General features: G+C 46.4%; 1 pseudogene; it reads right to left on the minus strand.

The window, feature by feature from the left end:
- Positions 1-2,159: 2,159 nt before the first annotated feature.
- Positions 2,160-19,459, minus strand: part of LOC139273982 (zinc finger protein 229-like) — a 34,057-nt pseudogene continuing 16,757 nt past the window's right edge.

The following is a 19,459-nucleotide window of genomic DNA, read 5'->3' on the forward strand; positions in this document are numbered from 1 at the left end:
GGGACCCAGAGGCAATATATCAGAAAGCAGCTTTTAACGGCACGTATTTCGTGTGCGGTCATAAGGCATATCCTTGGTTGCCCAGGCGATGGACAGGATCCTGCTGTATGGGATATGTGGTGCTATTTGTGTGGAAAGTAAGTACCCTGGCAGAAGCACATGCCTCCAGCCGATATAAGCGAACCATCACCCCCGCCGACAAGTTCTTTGGGGTCCTGGTGTTCCCAATTGGGATAAGACGTCTCATGGACGAAGTACAGAACTTAGAGACGATATTGGAACAGATAGCTAACCATACTGCTGAAGCTCTGGAGGGCATCACAGCTGAAATGGTAGCAATAAGGACCGTAGCATTACAAAACCGAATGGCCCTCGATTACCTGTTAGCTGAGAAAGGGGGAACGTGTGCCCTGATAGGATCTGAATGTTGCACTTACATTCCTGATAGTTCAGAAAACATAACCAATCTTGCTGATCACATAGGAAGGGAGGTGAAGAAGTTATCCACACCAGTAAAAGAACCTAGCAGGTCTGATTGGCTTTTAGGTGGATCTTGGAGATCCTATCGAATGCATGGGGCAATTGTTCTCATCGTAGTAATAATTACCTGTTGTCTGATTGTTGGTTGCCTTAACCTCTGCTGTAAAGTAATGATGGCAAGGTTAGCAAACCCTCTTGTGGTCAAGGGCTCCCGGGTTATGATCCAACAAACTAAAGAACTACTCGACAATAATATGATTCTGGAAATGGAGTGCGAACGGATGAATGCAATACTCTTTAGAATGATCCTAAATGTTATCATAGAATGATAAAAGGGGGAATGTGGATATGTGAACTGGATATATGGAAATAAAGACAGTGAAGTGAACTGGATATATGAAAATGTATAAGCCATGGAAAAATAACTAAGAGAATGTCAGATTGCAAATAATACAACATCAGCACAATTAACAGACTTTCTCAAGGTTTTAAGTTACTAATCATGCCAATATAAATTGTAGCATGAAATGGATATATGGATAAATGAAAATACAACATCAGCACAATTAGCAGAATTGCAAGGTTTCAGTTAGTAGTCACGCCAGTAAAATTGTAACATTTAGAGGCAATGCCTGAGCTTTCGTAAAAAACAGCCCATATAGATGTTGGCTAATGAGTGGACAAAGGAAAGGAAGGATCAAAAGGGATAAGCTGAACTAGAATGTCAATCTAATTGTATCTTGTTATGTATTTTCAAAAATGTATAACTGTCGTCGCTTTACGATGTAACTTCGCTTATCCGTAGGAAGTGTGTACGCTCTATCGAGAGTATACCTTCTGTCTGATAATTCTCGCCGGCCGGTGAATAAAGACTGCTTTGTTGAAAGCACAATCGTTATTCGACTCAGTAATTTCACTGAACCAGATTGAGAGAAAATAACTCAGAAATCAACATGCCGCAGGGATCAGTGCTGGGGCCTCAACTATTTACAATTTATATTAATAACTTGGATGAAGGGACCGTGTAACGCGGCCAAATTTGCTGATGATACAAAGATGGGTGGGAAAGCAAGTTGTAAGGAGGACGCAAATAATCTACAAAGGGATATAGATAGACTCAATGAGATTGCGTGGAAATCTGGCAGATGGACTATAATGTGGTAAAATGTCAGGTTATCCACTTTGGTAGGAAAAATAAAAAAGTAAATTATTTATATGTGACAATTACAAAATGCTGTAGTACAGAAGGATCTGGGGGTCCTTGTACATGAAACTCAAAAAGTTAGTATGCAGTTACAGCAAGAAACCAGGAAGGCAAATGGAATGCTGGTCTTTATTGCAAGCGGGATGGAGTATAAAAGTAGGGAAGTCCTGCTACAACTGTACAGGGCGTTGGTAAGACCACACCTGGAGTACTGCGTACATTTTTGGTCTGGACTTGTCTCCATTCCCATGCCGAGGGTATTGCTACACCAGACAGGAGGGGCAACATTTTGGGACACTGATTTCCCAATTCCCATTCCCCTTCTTTCTGGTGGATAATGGAGGGGCCACTGTGTGTAATGTGCAAGTCAGTAAGAATTGTCAGCAAGCTCTTTCTAATTGGAGATTTTATTCAGCAGAAACTTTCACAACTATTGTAGATTTTGAACCAAAGATCAATTTAGAATTAAAGAAGTTCACAATTTTATTCCACATCGAATTTCTGTTGTGAGTTGCTGAATTAAGGAGAAAGATAACACACAGCGTTTCATAAATGGACACTGCAGCCCCGAGAACACAATCAGCAATATATCCAGAATATTAAAGTCTAGCCCAGTTATAGGGTTATTAACATCAGCAGAAACAAACTCCAACTGTCAGAATGAACATGGTTCAGTCGGGATGTGATTAACAGCAGCAATAACAGCACATTCCAAACCCTGCAGTCACTTGTGAACTCGATGGTGTCTCAGCAGGTGGGATAACAGAGTGAATCCCTTCCCACACTCAGAGCAGGTGAATGGCCCCTCCCCAGTTGAACTCGCTGGTGTTTCAGCAGGGTGGATGATCGAGTGAATCCCTTCCCACACTCAGAGCAGGTGAATGGCCTCTCCCCAGTGTGAACTCGCTGGTGTCTCAGCAGGGTGGATGACAGAGTGAATCCCTTCCCACACTCAGAGCAGGTGAATGGCCTCTCCCCAGTGTGAAATCGCTGGTGCATCAGCAGGGTGGATGACCGAGTGAATCCCTTCCCACACTCAGAGCAGGTGAACGGCCTCTCCCCAGTGTGAACTCGCTGGTGTATCAGCAGGGTGGATGACAGAGTGAATCCCTTCCCACACTCAGAGCAGGTGAATGGCCTCTCCCCAGTGTGACTGCATCGATGAATTTCCAGCTCAGATGGTTTTCTGAAACCCTTCCCACAGTCACACTTTCACGGTTTCTCCGTGGTGCGGGTATCTTGTGACTCCCCATGGTTGGACGATCAGTTGAAGCCTCGCCCACACACAGAACACATTTACAGTTTCTCCCCACTGTGAATGGTGCGATGTTTATTCAGGCTGTGTAACTGGTTAAAGCTCTTTCCGCAGTCAGTGCACTGGAACACTCACTCGGGTGTGTGTATCTCGGTGCCTTTCCAGTCACACTGATGTTTGAAATCTTTTCCCACAGACAGAACAGGCAAACATTTCTCCTTCCACTTTCAAAGGCCGATGATATTCACGTCCTGATGAATGGATTGACTCCGTCAGATTTTGACGTGTTGTTTGGTTTGTGTGTCCTGTCTGAAAATCTCCCCTTCTAATACGCTGTAAAAGGAGATAATAAAACTCATCACTGTCAGTACAAGACAGAAATTCAGGATAGACACATCTAGTTTCCATGGAACCTTCTTTCCTCTCTTGTTCTTCCAAAGCTGTAAATCCCTGTCCCACACATTGTCCCTCCTGCTGTGCTGAAATCCAAACCCATCGCACATTTCTAGACTGTTTCTCCTCCACTCCCGGTTTTCACCACCAATTCTGGCTGGGTTCAGTTCTACTCACTGGTTCCCCTCCCCTGAAGGTACTGACAATGGCTGGGTTCAGTTCTACACTGACTGGTTCCCCTCCCCTGAAGGTGCTGACGCTGGCTGGGTTCAGTTCTACACTCACTGGTTCCCCTCCCCTGAAGGTGCTGACTCTGGCTGGGTTCAGTGCTACACTCACTGGTTCCCCTCCCCTGAAGGTGCTGACTCTGGCTGGGTTCAGTTCTACACTCACTGGTTCCCCTCCAGTGAAGGTGCTGAATCTGGCTGGGTTCAGTTCTGCATTCACTGATTCCCCTCCCCTGAAGGTGCTGACTCTGGCTGCGTTCAGTTCTACACTCACTGGTTCCCCTCCTTACTTAACAGGTAGTTAACCTGGACTGTACCTGCACTGGGAGTGTTTGGTGGGACAGTGTAGAGGGAGCTTTACTCTGTATCTAACCCGTGCTGTACCTTCCCTGGGAGTGTTTGATGGGATAGTGTAAAGGGAGCTTTACTGTGTCTCTAACCCGTGCTGTACCTGCCCTGGGAGTGTTTGATGGGACAGTGTAGATGGACTTTTACTTTGTATCTGAGTCGGGATAAATGGGTCATTTTCTACTGGCAAACAGTGACTAGTGGGGTGCCACAGGGATTGGTGCTGGGTCCTCAATCTTCATTGATGTCCTGGATGAAGGGACCAAGTGTAATGCAGCCAAGTTTGCTGATGATACAAAGACGGGTGGGAAAGCAAATTGGGAGGACACAAAATATCTGCAAAGTGATATAGACAGGTTAAGTGACTGGCCAAAATTTTGGCAGATGGTGTACAATGTGGGAAAATGTGAGGTTATCCACCTTGGCAGAAAAAATAGAAAAGCAAATTATAATTTAAATGGAAAAAAATTGCAAAGTGCTACAGTACAGTGGGACCTGGGAGTCCTTGTACATGAAACACAAAGTCAGTATGCAGGTACGGCAATAATCAGCAAGGCAAATGCAATGTTGGCCTTTATTGTAAGGGGGGATAGAGTATAAAAGCAGAGTACTTCTACAACTGTACAGGGTATTGGTGAGGCCACACCTGGAGTACTGCATACAGTTTGGTCTCCGTATTTAAGGAAGGATTTACTTGTATTTGAGGCTGTTCAGACAAGGTTCACTAGCTTGATTCCGGAGATGAGGTGGTTGACTTATGAAGATAGGTTGAGTAGGTTGGGCTTATACCTATTGGAGTAGAGAAGAATGAGAGGTGATCTTATCGAAACCGATACGATAATGAGAGGGCTCGACAAGGTGAATGCAGAGAGGATATTTCCATTCATAGGGGAAACCAAAACTCGGGGACAGAGTCTCAGAATAAGAGGCCACCCGTTTAAAACTGAGAGGAGGAGGAATTTCTGCTGAGGATTGTAAATCTGTGGAATTCTATGCCCCAGAGAGCTGTGGAGGCTGGGTCATTGAATAATTTTAAGGCGGAGATAGACAAATGTTTGAGCAATAAGGGTATAAAGGGTTATGGGGAGCGGGCAGGGAAGTGGAGCTGAGTCCATGATCAGATCAGCCGTGATTTATTAAATGGCTTGAGGGGCCAAGTGGCCTACTCCTGCCCTTGGAATGTCTGGTGGGACAGTGTTGAGGGTGCTTTACTCTGTATCTAAGCAAGACAAGTACATCCTTCCTTAGATAAGGAGACCAAAACTGTGCACAGTACTCCAGGTGTGGTCTCACCAAGGCCCTGTACAATTATCGAGTAAAGTTAGAGAGAGAATTACACTGTATCTAAATTATGCTGTTCCTGCCCTAGGAGTGTTAATTTGGACAGTGTAGAGGGAGCTTTACTTAGTATCTAACCAATGAGGTACCTGCCCTGGGAGTGTTTGATGGGACAGTGTAGAGGGAGCTTTACTCTGTATCTAACCCTGTGCTATACCTGCCCTGGGAGTGTTTGATGGGACAGAGTAGAGAGAGCTTTACTCTGTATCTAACCCTGTGCTGTACCTGCCCTGGGAATGTTTGATGAGACAGTGTAGAGGGAGCTTTACTCTGTATTTAACCCATGCTGTACCTGCCCTGGGAGTGTTTGATGGGACAGTATAGAGGGAGCTTTACTCTGTATCTAACCCATGTATAACTGACCTGGGAGTGTTTGGGATATTGTAGTCTGAGATATACTCTATCAACCCTGGCAGTGCTTGGGACAGGATGGAGTGAGATTTACTCTGTATCAAACCCGTGCAGTACCAGTAGTCCTGACATCAGTAGTAGGGAAAATGCTACTATTATTCAGCACATAGTAACAGGGCACTTCGGAACTCATAACAGGATTGGGAAGAATCAACATGGATTTATGAAAGGGAAATTGTTCTTGACAAGGTTGTAACTAGCAGGATAGATAAGGGGGAATCACTGGATGTGGTTTATTTAGATTTACAGCAGGAATTCCATGAGGTGCCACACAAGATTATTAAACAAAATTAGGGCTCATGGGATTGGGCGTTATATACCAGCAAGTATTAAGGATTGGTTAACGGACAGAAAACTCAGAGTAGGAATAAACGGGTCATTTTCAGGTTGGCAGGCTGTAACTGGTGGGGTGCTGCGAGGATCGGTGCTTGGGCCCCAGCTATTCACAATCTATATCAATAATTTGGACGAGGGACCAAATGCAATATATTGAAGTTTGCTGAGGATACAAAGCTAATTGGGAATATAAGTTGTGAGGAGGATAAAAAGATGTTTCAATGGGATATATACAGGCTCAATGAGTGGGCAGGAACATGTCAAATGGAATATTGTGAAGAAATGTTAAGTTATACACATCGTAGAAATAGAAAGGCAGAGTATTTTTTTAAATGGTGAGAGATTGGGAAATGTTGGTGTTCAGAGGGACCTGGGGGTCCTTGTACACAAATCACTGAAAGTTAACATGCAGGTACAGCAAGCAATTAAGAATGCAAATGGTATGTTGGCCTTTATTACAAGAGGATTTGAGTATCAGACTAAATACGTCTTACTGCAATTATACAGGGCCCTGGTGAGACCACACCTGGAGTACTGTGCACAGTTTTGGTCTCCTTACCGAAGGAAAGATAAACTTGATATAGAGGGAGTGCAACGAAGGTTCACCAGACTGATTCCTGGGATGGGGGGATTGTCCTATAAGAGATTGAGTAGACCAGGCCTATATTCTCGAGCATTTAGAAGAATGAGAGGTGAGAGACGACACCCACATCCCATGAACGAATCTAAAAAGAGATGTGAGGTGTTTAAATTTGATCAAGGACACCAGCCAGATTATTAGAGACACTCCCTGTCCTACAGGACCTGTGTCCAGGGGAGAAGCTGATGGGTTTATCTGATCATCTTTGGGTTAAATGTTGCGCTCATTGAGCTGAGCAGCTCGTGCCAGCATCAAACACTCTCCAGTCGGGCACAGCACGGGTTAGATACAGAGTGAACCCATCGGTCGCTCCCCGACACAGATACTGAGGGACAGGGAGTGTCCGGGACACTGACATTTCTCTCTCAATAAGGTATAAATTGATCCTGCACCTCTCCCCATTAATTCTGGGCTCCACACGGCTCGACTCCTGCTCCTGTTTCCCTTCCTGTAACAGCATTGAGCTCAACCCAGCCCATCATGAGCAGGGCCCAGGGAGGGTGGTTGCTGGGCACTGTAGTGATGTCATAAAGCAGGGCCATTCAGCCCAGCGGGTCCTCTCCTTATCCCTTTAAAGGTGGAGAGCTGGGACATCCTGTCTCAACACTCACCCCGCTGTTCATACTGAGAATCCCCGGGGAAGGCCCAAGGCCCAGAGTTTGGAACACAACCCAGGGGGAAAGAGGAGGCGAGCTGGTGCAGTGTGGAAGATGAGGGAGGAGTCTGCTCATTCCCAGGGGCAGATCAGACAAAGTGCTTTGAGTGGTGGGTCCAGCAGTGAAACTGAAATTAAACCAAAGGGAATAAATAAAGATCCAATCCAAGGGAACAAGCAACGGGTCATTGGGCAGAAATCACAACTGGACCAGAATTATTCAATGGGCGAGCATCGATTGCTTATTGTGGGAAGTTCTATACTTCAACCATCCATTGAGTGAAGAAGTGTTCCCTAACATCTCTCCTGAATGGCCTGCTCTGATTTTAAGGTTATGTCCCCTCGTCCTAGACACCCACCGCAGCAGAATCAATTTCTCTCTATCTACCCTAGCAATTGCTTTAAAATTCACACTAAATTCCCACAGACGAGGTGGTGTATGGGTTAGATACAGAGTAAAGTTCCCTCTACACTGCCGCAGGGCAAACTTCGGTGTCTGTCCCGACTGCGCTGCTGGCAGCTTATCAATTAAAATTCAGCAGCAGTACGATCTGCCACTGCACTGAAAACTTTCCACCCGCAGCTCCTGATCAGCTTCAGGTTAAAGCTCCCTCTAAACTGTCCCATCAAGCACTCCCAGGGCAGGGGCAGCATGAATTAGATACACAGTAAATCTGTGTCAGAGAAACTGTACGCAAGTGAGAGGCAGTGCCACAGGAAACTGTACCCCAGTGAGAGTCAGTGCCAGAGGAAACTGTACCCCAGTGAGAGTCAGTGCCACAGGAAACTGTACCCCAGTGAGAGTCAGTGCCAGAGGAAACTGTACCCCAGTGAGAGTCAGTGCCAGAGGAAACTGTACCCCAGTGAGAGTCAGTGCCACAGGAAACTGTACCCCAGTGAGAGTCAGTGCCAGAGGAAACTGTACCCCAGTGAGAGTCAGTGCCAGAGGAAACTGTACCCCAGTGAGAGTCAGTGCCACAGGAAACTGTACCCCAGTGAGAGTCAGTGCCAGAGGAAACTGTACCCCAGTGAGAGTCAGTGCCAGAGGAAACTGTACCCCAGTGAGAGTCAGTGCCACAGGAAACTGTACCCCAGTGAGAGTCAGTGCCAGAGGAAACTGTACCCCAGTGAGAGTCAGTGCCACAGGAAACTGTACCCCAGTGAGAGTCAGTGCCAGAGGAAACTGTACCCCAGTGAGAGTCAGTGCCAGAGGAAACTGTACCCCAGTGAAAGTCAGTGCCACAGGAAACTGTACTCCAGTGAGTGTCAGTGCCAGAGGAAAGTGTACCCCAGTGAGGTCAGTGCCAGAGGAAACTGTACCCCAGTGAGAGTCAGTGTCAGAGGAAACTGTACCCCAGTGAGAGTCAGTGCCAGAGAAAACTGTACCCCAGTGAGAGTCAGTGTCAGAGGAAACTGTACCCCAGTGAGTGTCAGTGCCAGAGGAAAGTGTACCCCAGTGAGAGTCAGTGCCAGAGGAAACTGTACCCCAGTGAGAGTCAGTGTCAGAGGAAACTGTACCTCAGTGAGAGTCAGTGCCAGAGGAAAGTGTATTCCAGTGAGATCCGTGCCACAGGAAAGTGTACCCCAGTGAGATTCAGTGCCGGAGGAAAGTGTACCCCAGTGAGATTCAGTGCCGGAGGAAAGTGTACCCCAGTGAGAGTCAGTGCCAGAGGAAAGTGTATTCCAGTGAGAATCCGTGCCAGAGGAAACTGTACCTCAGTGAGAGTCAGTGCCAGAGGAAACTGTACCCCAGTGAGAGTCAGTGCCAGAGGAAACTGTACCCCAGTGAGAGTCAGTGCCAGAGGAAACTTTACCCCAGTGAAAGTCAGTGCCACAGGAAACTGTACTCCAGTGAGTGTCAGTGCCAGAGGAAAGTGTACCCCAGTGAGAGTCAGTGCCAGAGGAAACTGTACCCCAGTGAGAGTCAGTGTCAGAGGAAACTGTACCCCAGTGAGAGTCAGTGCCAGAGAAAACTGTACCCCAGTGAGAGTCAGTGTCAGAGGAAACTGTACCTCAGTGAGAGTCAGTGCCAGAGGAAAGTGTATTCCAGTGAGATCCGTGCCAGAGGAAACTGTACCTCAGTGAGAGTCAGTGCCACAGGAAAGTGTACCCCAGTGAGAGTCAGTGCCAGAGGAAAGTGTATTCCAGTGAGAATCCGTGCCAGAGGAAACTGTACCTCAGTGAGAGTCAGTGCCACAGGAAACTGTACCACAGTGAGAGTCAGTGCCAGAGGAAACTCCCCCAGTGAAAGTCTGTGCCAGAGGAAACTGTACCTCAGTGAGAGTCAGTGCCACAGGAAACTGTACCACAGTGAGAGTCAGTGCCATAGGAAACTGTATCCCAGTGAGAGTCAGTGCCAGAGGAAAGTGTATTCCAGTGAGATCCGTGCCAGAGGAAACTGTACCTCAGTGAGAGTCAGTGCCACAGGAAAGTGTACCCCAGTGAGAGTCAGTGCCAGAGGAAAGTGTATTCCAGTGAGAATCCGTGCCAGAGGAAACTGTACCTCAGTGAGAGTCAGTGCCACAGGAAACTGTACCACAGTGAGAGTCAGTGCCATAGGAAACTGTATCCCAGTGAGAGTCAGTGCCACAGGAAAGTGTATTCCAGTGAGAATCCGTGCCAGAGAAAACTGTACCCCAGTTAGAGTCAGTGCCAGAGGAAACTCCCCCAGTGAAAGTCTGTGCCAGAGGAAACTGTATTCCAGTGAGAATCCGTGCCAGAGGAAACTACCCCAGTGAGAATCAGTGCTAGAGGAAACATGCAGCAGAGCCTGGTCTCCAGTCATCTTGGGTTCCCCTTGCCATTGGAGCAAGACCTTTTCTCTGCCAAGCCCGTGTGGTAGCTAATGTGCAAGGGCCACCTCACGATAAAAGAATTCACGCTTTTAGCAATAAATAACAATCCTCTTCCTCTGTAGTTATCAATCTATTGCAATTCCCCATGCCTGTAGTTTCGTTATATTACAATTTGAAATAGCTTCAGTTATCAGCAACAAATTGCATTTATAATGCGCCTTAAACGTAGTAAAATATCCCAAGGTACTTCACAGGACCGTTATCAAACAAAATTTGACACCCAGTCACGGAAGGAAATATTAGCACAGGTGACTAAAAGCTTGTTCAAAAGGGTAGGTATTAAGGAGTATTATAAAGGTGGAGAGGTTTAGGGAAGTAATTCCAGAGCTTATGACCTCGGCAGCTGAAGATACAGCCACCAATATTGGAGGGATGAAAATTGGGGCTGCTCAAGAGGCCAGAATTGGAGGAATGCAAAGATCTCTGAGGGTTGTAGGGCTGGAGGAGATTACAGCAATAGGGAGGGGAAAGATCCTGGACTGATTTCAAAACAAGGATGAGAATTTTGAAATTGAGGCATTGATGGAGCAGGAGCCAATGTAGTTCAGCGAGCTCAGGGGTGATGGGTGAACGGAAATTGGTCCAAGTTGGGATGAGAGGGCTGAGCACAGATTGATTAGAATCGGCCTATATTCTCTGGAGTTTAGAAGAATGGAAGGTGATATCATTGAAACATAAAATTCTTAGTAGAATTGACAAGGGCTAGATAGTCTCGAAGTAGGGATCCTAGTATTAGGATAAGAGATCGCCCATTTAAGACTGAGATGAGGAGATATTTCTTCACTAGCGTTGTGAATCTTTGAAATTATCTATCGAATAGAGATTTTACTGAATGGTGGAGTAGACGGGAGGGGTCGTATGGCCTACGCCTGCTGCTATTTCTTGTGTTCTTCAGTAAGGATTACGGGCAGGAGTGTTTTTGATGAGCTTAAGTTTGCGGAGAGTGTGAGGCCGATCAGGAGAGTATTGGAATAGTCCAATGTAGCGGTAACAGAGGCATGGATGAGAGTTTGAGCAGATGAGCTGAGGAAGGGGTAGAGACTGGCGATATTATGGAGGTGGAAGTAAACGTACTCTGTGATTGAGGGAATATGGGTTCAGAAGCTCATCTCGGGGTCAAGTACGACGCCAATCAATAAACTGCAACTCTCCATATCTGTGTTTCAGTATATTAGAATACTACATATCTCTAGTGATCAATTAATCAGAAATGCTTCAATATAAGTAGTTATCAATATATTTTCTTATAATTCTAAATGTTGATGAATGACTAATTGATTCTGTCGGTGATAGGCCGTGCTGGTCTTTCAGATGGGTCTGTGCATCGTGATCAGTGAATTGTCTCTGTGCTTCCGCTTCAATCTTTCCATTGGCTTTCTCACCAGATGGGAAATATTTGAACATTGAGATCTGATGGTGTTGGTGTGAGTGCACCCGGGTTACACACTGTCTGATCTCACTGGGACCACCCCCGGGTTACACACTGTCTGATCTCACTGGGACCACCCCCGGGTTACATACTCTCTGATCTCACTGGGCCCACCCCCGGGTTACACACTGTCTGATCTCACTGGGCCCACCCCCGGGTTACACACTGTCTGATCTCACTGGACCCCCGGGATACACACTGTCTGAACTCACTGGGCCCCCGGGTTACACACTGTCTGATCTCACAGGGCCCACCCACGGGTTACACACTGTCTGATCTCACTGGGCCCACCCCCGGGTTACACACTGTCTGATCTCACTGGGCCCCCGGGTTACACACTGTCTGATCTCACAGGGCCCACCCCCGGGTTACACACTGCCTGATCTCACTGGGCCACCGGGTTACACACTGTCTGAGAGGGAGGAGGAGAGGGGGGGGGGTGGGGAGGGGAGACATATAATCTCACCCCTCAGCCCCCTCTCCGCCCGCAACACTCTCCCTCAATCGGTAGTGGGTAAGATGATGGAATCAATTATTAAGTATGTCATAGCAGCGCATTTGGAAAGAGGTGACATGATAGGTCCAAGTCAGCATGGATTTGTGAAAGGGAAATCATGCTTGACAAATCTTCTGGAATTTTTTGAGGATGTTTCCAGTAGAGTGGACAAGGGAGAACCAGTTGATGTGGTATATTTGGACTTTCAGAAGGCTTTTGACACGTCCCACACAAGGGATTAACGTGCAAAGTTAAAGCACATGTGATTGGGGGTAATGTGCTGACGTGGATTGAGAACTAGTTGTCAGACAGGAAGCAAATAGTAGGAGTAAATAGGGACTTTTCAGAATGGCAGGCAGTGACTAGTGGGGTACCGCAAGGTTCTGGGCTGGGGCCCCAGCTGTTTACATTGTACATTAATGATTTAGACGAGGGGATTAAATGTAGTATCTCCAAATTTGCGGATGACACTAAGTTGGGTGGCAGTGTGAGCTGCGAGAAGGATGCTATGAGGCTGCAGAGTGACTTGGATAGGTTAGGTGAGTGGGCAAATGAATGGCAGATGAAGTATAATGATGATAAATGTGAGGTTATCCACTTTGGTGGTAAAAACAGAGAGACAGACTATTGTCTGAATGGTGACAGATTAGGAAAACGGAAGGTGCAACGAGACCTGGGTGACATGGTACATCAGTCATTGAAGGTTGGCATACAGGTACAGCAGGCGGTTAAGAAAGCAAATGGCATGTTGGCCTTCATAGCGAGGGGATTTGTGGCTACAGTTGTACAGGGCCTTGGTGAGGCCATACCTGGAGTATTGTGTGCAGTTTTGGTCTCCTAACTTGAGGAAGGACATTCTTGCTATTGAGGGAGTGCAGCGAAGATTCACCAGACTGATTCCCGGGATGGTGGGACTGACCTATCAAGAAAGACTGGATCAACTGGGCTTGTATTCACTGGAGTTCAGAAGAATGAGAGGGGACCTCATAGAAACGTTTAAAATTCTGACGGGTTTAGACAGGTTAGATGCAGGAAGAATGTTCCCAATGTTGGGGAAGTCCAGAACCAGGGATCAGTCTAAGGATAAGGGGTAAGCCATTTAGGACCGAGATGAGGAGAAACTTCTTCACCCAGAGAGTGGTGAACCTGTGGAATTCTCTACCACAGAAAGTAGCTGAGGCCAATTCACTAAATATATTCAAAAGGGAGTTAGATGAAGTCCTTACTACTCGGGGGATCAAGGGGTATGGCGAGAAAGCAGGAAGGGGGTACTGAAGTTTCATGTTCAGCCATGAACTCATTGAATGGCGCTGCAGGCTAGAAGGGCTGAATGGCCGACTCCTGCACCTATTTTCTATGTTTCTCTGTTTCGACCGCCTATCACTTGCCGCCATTTTGCAGTTTCTTCACCAGCCGTCAACATCCGGCGATCCGAGACATGCGCAGAGCGCGCTCTGTGAGTCGACGTGTTCCGTCGCTGCTATTGGGTGAAAGCAGCTGATTGACAGCTGTCCCCACCAATCCACGTCCGGCACTGCTCCAAAAGCGCCCCGCCCTCTCCCACAGCTGGAGGCGCGCCACTCCCAGTCACGTGCCTCCTGATTTGAATCCTGGCGCGCCCTTCAACCGCCCCAGCGCGTGTGGCGTCCGTAACCCAGCAACGCGAGCTGTGTGACGTCAAGTCAGCTGGCATCAGGAGCGGGCTGTGTGTGATATATGTCTGTGTACGGGCTGTGTGTGTGATATATGTCTGTGTACGGGCTGTGTGTGTGTTTGGGAGATGTCTGTACCTGTGTGTATGTGTGATTATACGTCTGTGCTTATATGTGTGTCTGTGTGTACGCGTATGACTATATTTGTGTCTCTGTTTGTATCTGTGTTTCCCCTGCCCCTTTATCCGGATCTTTCTAAATACTATTCAGTCCCAATGTGTCTGGGCCAATCACCTCCCCAGAAAGTGCTGAATTGTCACTTTAATCTGGCGCATTCTGATTAATTTGATTCCTTTCTTCATTTGTTCTTCAGATGTTGGCGGCGCTCTCGAGGCCAGCATTTTTTTTTATTATTCGTTGCCAATCTTTCCAATTCTTTGTCAAATCACAAACGCCAGAGGTCACCTTGCACACATCAAGGATCACTCTGCACCAATGCTCTTAGCGAAAAGGCCGAGAGCTACTGCACCGTTCCTGGAAGTACTGCAGTACCAGGTTCGTGCCATGGAGGTGGATGGGTCAGGCCCCCCACACACCTCCGTGGAGGTGGATGGGTCAAGCCACCCCACCCACCTCCTATTTCGAAGCCAGCATTTATTGCCTATCCCTAATTGCCCCCGAGAAGGTGAGAGTGAGCCGCCTTCTTGAACCGCAGTCCGTGTGGTGAAGGTGCTCCCACAGTGCTGTTAGGGAGGGAGTTCCAGGATTGTGACCCAGCGACTATGAAGGAACGGCCGATATATTTCCAAGTCAGGATAGTGAGTAACTTGGAGCAGAACTTGCAGGTGATGGTGTTTCCATGCGCTTGCTGCCCTTGGCCTTCTCGATGGTAGAGGTCGTGGGTCTGGGATGTACTGCCAAAGAAGCCTTGGTGAGTTGCTGCAGTGCATCTTGTAGATGGTACACATTGCAGCCACAGTGAGCCGGTGGTGGAGGGAGTGAATGTTTAAGATGGTGGATGCAGGGCCAATCAAGTGGGCTGCTTTGTCCTTAAAAAAAGGAGGCAGACAAAAAGCAGAAAACTATAGACCAATTAGCCTAACATCTGTCATTAGGAAAATGCTGGAGTCCGTTATTAAGCAAGTAGTAGCAGGACATTTGGAAAAGCATAATACAATCACGCAGAGTCAGCATGGTTTTATGAACGGGAACTCTCATTTCATAAATTTTCTGTTTTTCTTTGAGGATGTAATGAGCAGGGTGGACAAGAGGGAACCAGTGGATATGGTGTATTTTGATTTCCAGAAGGCAATTGACAAGGTGCCATCTGACAGGTTACTGCACAAGATAAAAGTTCATGGGGTTGGGGGTAATATATTAGCATGGATAGATGATTGGCTAACTAACAGAAAACAGAGAGTCAGGATGAATGGATCATTTTCTGCTTGGCAATCAGTGACTAGTGGGGTGCCGCAGGGTTCGGTGCTGGGGCCTCAATTATTTACAATCTATATTGATGAATTGGACGAGAGGATCAAGTGTAATGTCACCATGTTTCTTGATGATACAAAGATGGGTGGGAAAGTAAATTGTGAGGAGGACACAAACAATCTATAAAGGGATATAGACAGACTAAGTGAGTGGGCAAAAATTTGGAAGATTGAGTATAATGTGTGCATATGTGAGGTTATCCACTTTGGCAGAAAAAATAGAAAAGCAAATTATAATTTAAACTGAGAAAAATTGCAAATATCTGCAGTACAGCGGAACCTGGGGGTCCTTGTGCATGAAACACAAAAAGTTAGTTTGCAGGTGCAGCAAGTGATCAGGAAGGCCAATGGAATGTTGGTTTTTATTGCAAGGTGGAGGCAGTTCCGCGAAGGTTCACTAGGTTGATTCTGGGAATGAGGGGGTTGACATGAGGAAAGGTTGAGTAGGTTGGGCCTCTACTCATTGGAGTTCAGAAGAATGAGAAGTGATCTTATTGAAACGTACAAGATTACGAGGGGGCTTGACAAGGTGGATGCAGAGAGGATGTTTCCACTGATGGGGGAGACCAGAACTAGAGGGCTGATCTTAGAATAAGGGGCCGTTCATTTAAAACAGAGATGAGGAGAAATTTCTTCTCTGAGAGGGTTGTAAATCTGTGGAATTTGCTGCTTCGGAGAGCTGTGAAAGCAGGGACATTGAATAAATTTAAGACAGAAATGGACAGTTTCTTGAGCGATAAGGGATTATGGGGAATGGGCGGGGAAGTGGAGCTGAGTCCATGATCAGATCAGCCATGATCTTATTGAATGGCGGAGCAGGCTCGAGGGGCCGTATGGCCTACTCCTGTTTCTATTTCTTATGTTCTTATGAAACATAAGATAATGAGGGAGTTCAACAAGCTGCATGCAGAAAGGATATTACCACTCATAGGGGAAACTAAAACTAGGGGACATAGTCTCAGAATAAGGGGTCGCCCATTTAAAACTGTGATGAGGAGGAATTTCTTCTCTGAGGGTTGTAAATCGATGGAATTCTCTGCCTCAACGAGCTATGGAGGCTGGGTCATTGAATATATTTAAGGCGGCGATAGACAGATTTTTGTGTGATAAGGGAATAAAGGCTTATGGGAAGCGGGCAGGGAAGTGGAACTGAAACCATGATCAGATCTGCCATGATTGTATTAAATGGAGGAGCAGGCTCGATGGGCCAAATGGCCCAATCCTGCTCCTATTTCTGATATTCTTATGGATAGAGGGAGGGCTAACTAACAGAAGACAGAGAGTCAGGATAAATGGTTCATTCTCCGGTTGTCAAACAGTAACTAGTGCGGTGCCTCAGGGATCGGTGCTAGGAACCTCAACTATTGGGACCAAGTGTAATGTAGCTAAGTTTCCTAATGATACAAAGATGGGTGGGAAAGCAAGTTGTGAGGAGGACAATCTGCAGAAGGATATTGACAGGCTAAGAGAGTGGGCAAAAATGTTGCAGATGATGTATAATGTGGGAAAGTGTGAGGTTATCCACTTTGGCAATAAAAAGAAAAACACATATTTTTATTTAAATGGAGAGATATTACAAAATGCTGCAGTACAGAGGGACCAGGGGGTCCAGGGGGTCTCTCTGTCATAAGAACATAAGAAATAGGAATAGCAGTAGGCCATACGGCCCCTCGAACCTGCTCTGCCATTTTATATGATCATGGTTGATCCGATCATGGATTAGGGTCCACTTCCCTGCCCGCTCCCCACAACCCTTATTCCCTTATCGTTTAAGAAGCTGTCTATCTCTGTCTTAAATTTATTCAATGAGCCAGCTTCCACAGCTCTCTGAGGCAGCGAACTCCACAGATTTACAACCCTCTGAGAGAAGAAATTTCTCCTCTTCTCAGTTTTAAATGGGCGGCCCCTTATTCTAAGTTTATGCCCCCTATTTCTAGTCTCCCCTATCAGTGGAAACATCCTCTCTGCGTCCATCTTGTCAAGCCCCCTCATAATCTTATACGTTTCGATAAGATCACCTTTCTTCTGAATTCCAATGTGTATAGGCCCAACCTCGTCAACCTTTTCTCATACGTCAAATCCCTCAACTCCGCAATCAACCGAGTGAACCTTCTCTGAGCTGCCTCCAAAGCAAGTATATCCTTTCGTAAATATGGAAACCAAAACTGCACGCAGTATTCCAGGTGTGGCCTCATCAATACCCTGCATAACTGGAGCAAGATTTCCCTGCTTTTATACTCCATCCCCTTTGCAATAAAAGCCAAGATTTCATTGGCCTTCCTGATCACTTGCTGTACCTGCATACTAACCTTTTGTGTTTCATGCACAAGTACCCCCAGGTCCCGCTGTACTGCAGCACTTTGCAATCTTTCTCCATTTAAATAACTTGCTCTTTGATTTTTTTCTGCCAAAGTGCATGACCTCACACTTTCCAACATTATACTCCATCTGCCAAATTTTTGGCCACTCACTTAGCCTGTGTATGTCATTTTGCAAGTTTTGTGTGTCCTCCTCACACATTGCTTTTCCTCACATCTTTGTATCATCAGCAAACTTGGCTACGTTACACTCGGTCCCTTCCTCTAAGTCGTTAATATAGATTGTAAATAGTTGGGGTTCCAGCAGTGATCCCTGCTGCACCCCACTAGTTACTGGTTGCCAACCAGACAATGAACCATTTATCCCGACTCTCTGTTTTCTGTTGGTTAGCCAATTGTCTATGCTAATATATTACCCCCAACCCCGTGAACTTTTATCTTGTGCAGCAACCTTTTATGTGGCACCTTGTCAAATGCCTTTTGGAAGTCCAAATACATCACATCCACTGGTTCCCCTTTATCCACCCTGTTTATTACATCCTCAAAGAATTCCAACAAATTTGTCAAACATGACTTCCCCTTCATAAATCTATGCTGACTCTGCCTGACCGAATGCTGCTTTTCCAAATGTCCTGCAACTGCTTCTTTAATAATGGACTCGAGCTTTTTTCCCAATGACAGAAGTTAGGCTAACTAGTCTACTTTCTGTCTCCCTCCTTTTTCAAATAGGGGTGTTACATTTGTGGTTTTCCAATCTGCAGGGACCTCCCCAGAATCCAAGGAATTTTGGTAAATGCATCCACTATCCCTGCCGCAACTTCTCTTAAGACCCGAGGGTGCCATCAGGTCCAGAGGATTTATCTGCCTTTAGTCCCAGTATCTTACTGAGTACCACCTCCTTAGTGATTGTGATTGTGTTAAGTTCCTCCCCGCCATAAAGCCCCTTGACTATCCACTGTTGGGATATTGTTAGTGTCCTCGACCGTAAAGGCCATAGAGGACTGTAGAGGACGTAAAACACAAAAAGTTAGTATGCAGGTACAGCAAGTAAGCAGGAAGGCAAATGGAATGATGGCTTTTATTGCAAGGGGGATGGAATATAAAATTAGAGAAGTCCTGCTACAACTGTACAGTGTATTGGTAAGACCACACCTGGCATACTGCATACAGTTTGATCTCCTTATTTAAGGAGGGATATACTTGCATTGGAGACAGTTCAGATAAGCTTCACTGGTTTGAAGGGATTGACTTATGAAGAAAGGTTGAGTGGCTTGGGCCGATGGTGCAGAAAGGATGCAGAAGGGAGGGATTCAAATTCCTGGGACATTGGAAATGGTTCTGGGGGAGATGGGACCAGTACAAACCGGATGGTCTGCACCTGGGCAGGATCGGAACCAATGTCTTAGGGAGAGTGTTTGCTAGTGCTGTTGTGGAGGAGTTAAACTAATATGGCAGGGTCATGGGAACCTATGCAGGGAGACAGAGGGAAATAGAAGGGGGGGCAGAAGCAAAAGATAGAAAGGAGAATAGTAAAAGTGGAAGGCAGAAAAGCCCAAGGCAAAAAGCAAAAAGGGCCACATTACAGCAAGATTCCAAAGGGGCAAAGTGTGTTAAAAAGACAAGCCTAAAGGCTCTGTGCCTCAGTGCGAGGAGTATTCGGAATAAGGTGGATGAATTAACTGCGCAGATAGCAGTTAACGGATACGACGTGATTGGCATCACAGAGACATGGCTCCAGGGTGACCAAGGCTGGGAACTCAACATCCAAGGGTATTCAGCATTTAGGAAGGATAGACAGAAAGGGAAAGGAGGCGGGGTGGCGTTGCTGGTTAAAGAGGAAATCAATGCAATTGTAAGGAAGGACATTAGCCTGGATGATGTGGAATCGGTATGGGTGGAGCTGCGGAATTCCAAAGGGCAGAAAACGCTAGT

Source organism: Pristiophorus japonicus, chromosome 9 (assembly GCF_044704955.1).
Source record: "Pristiophorus japonicus isolate sPriJap1 chromosome 9, sPriJap1.hap1, whole genome shotgun sequence".
In the NCBI taxonomy this organism is placed as follows: domain Eukaryota; kingdom Metazoa; phylum Chordata; class Chondrichthyes; family Pristiophoridae; genus Pristiophorus; species Pristiophorus japonicus.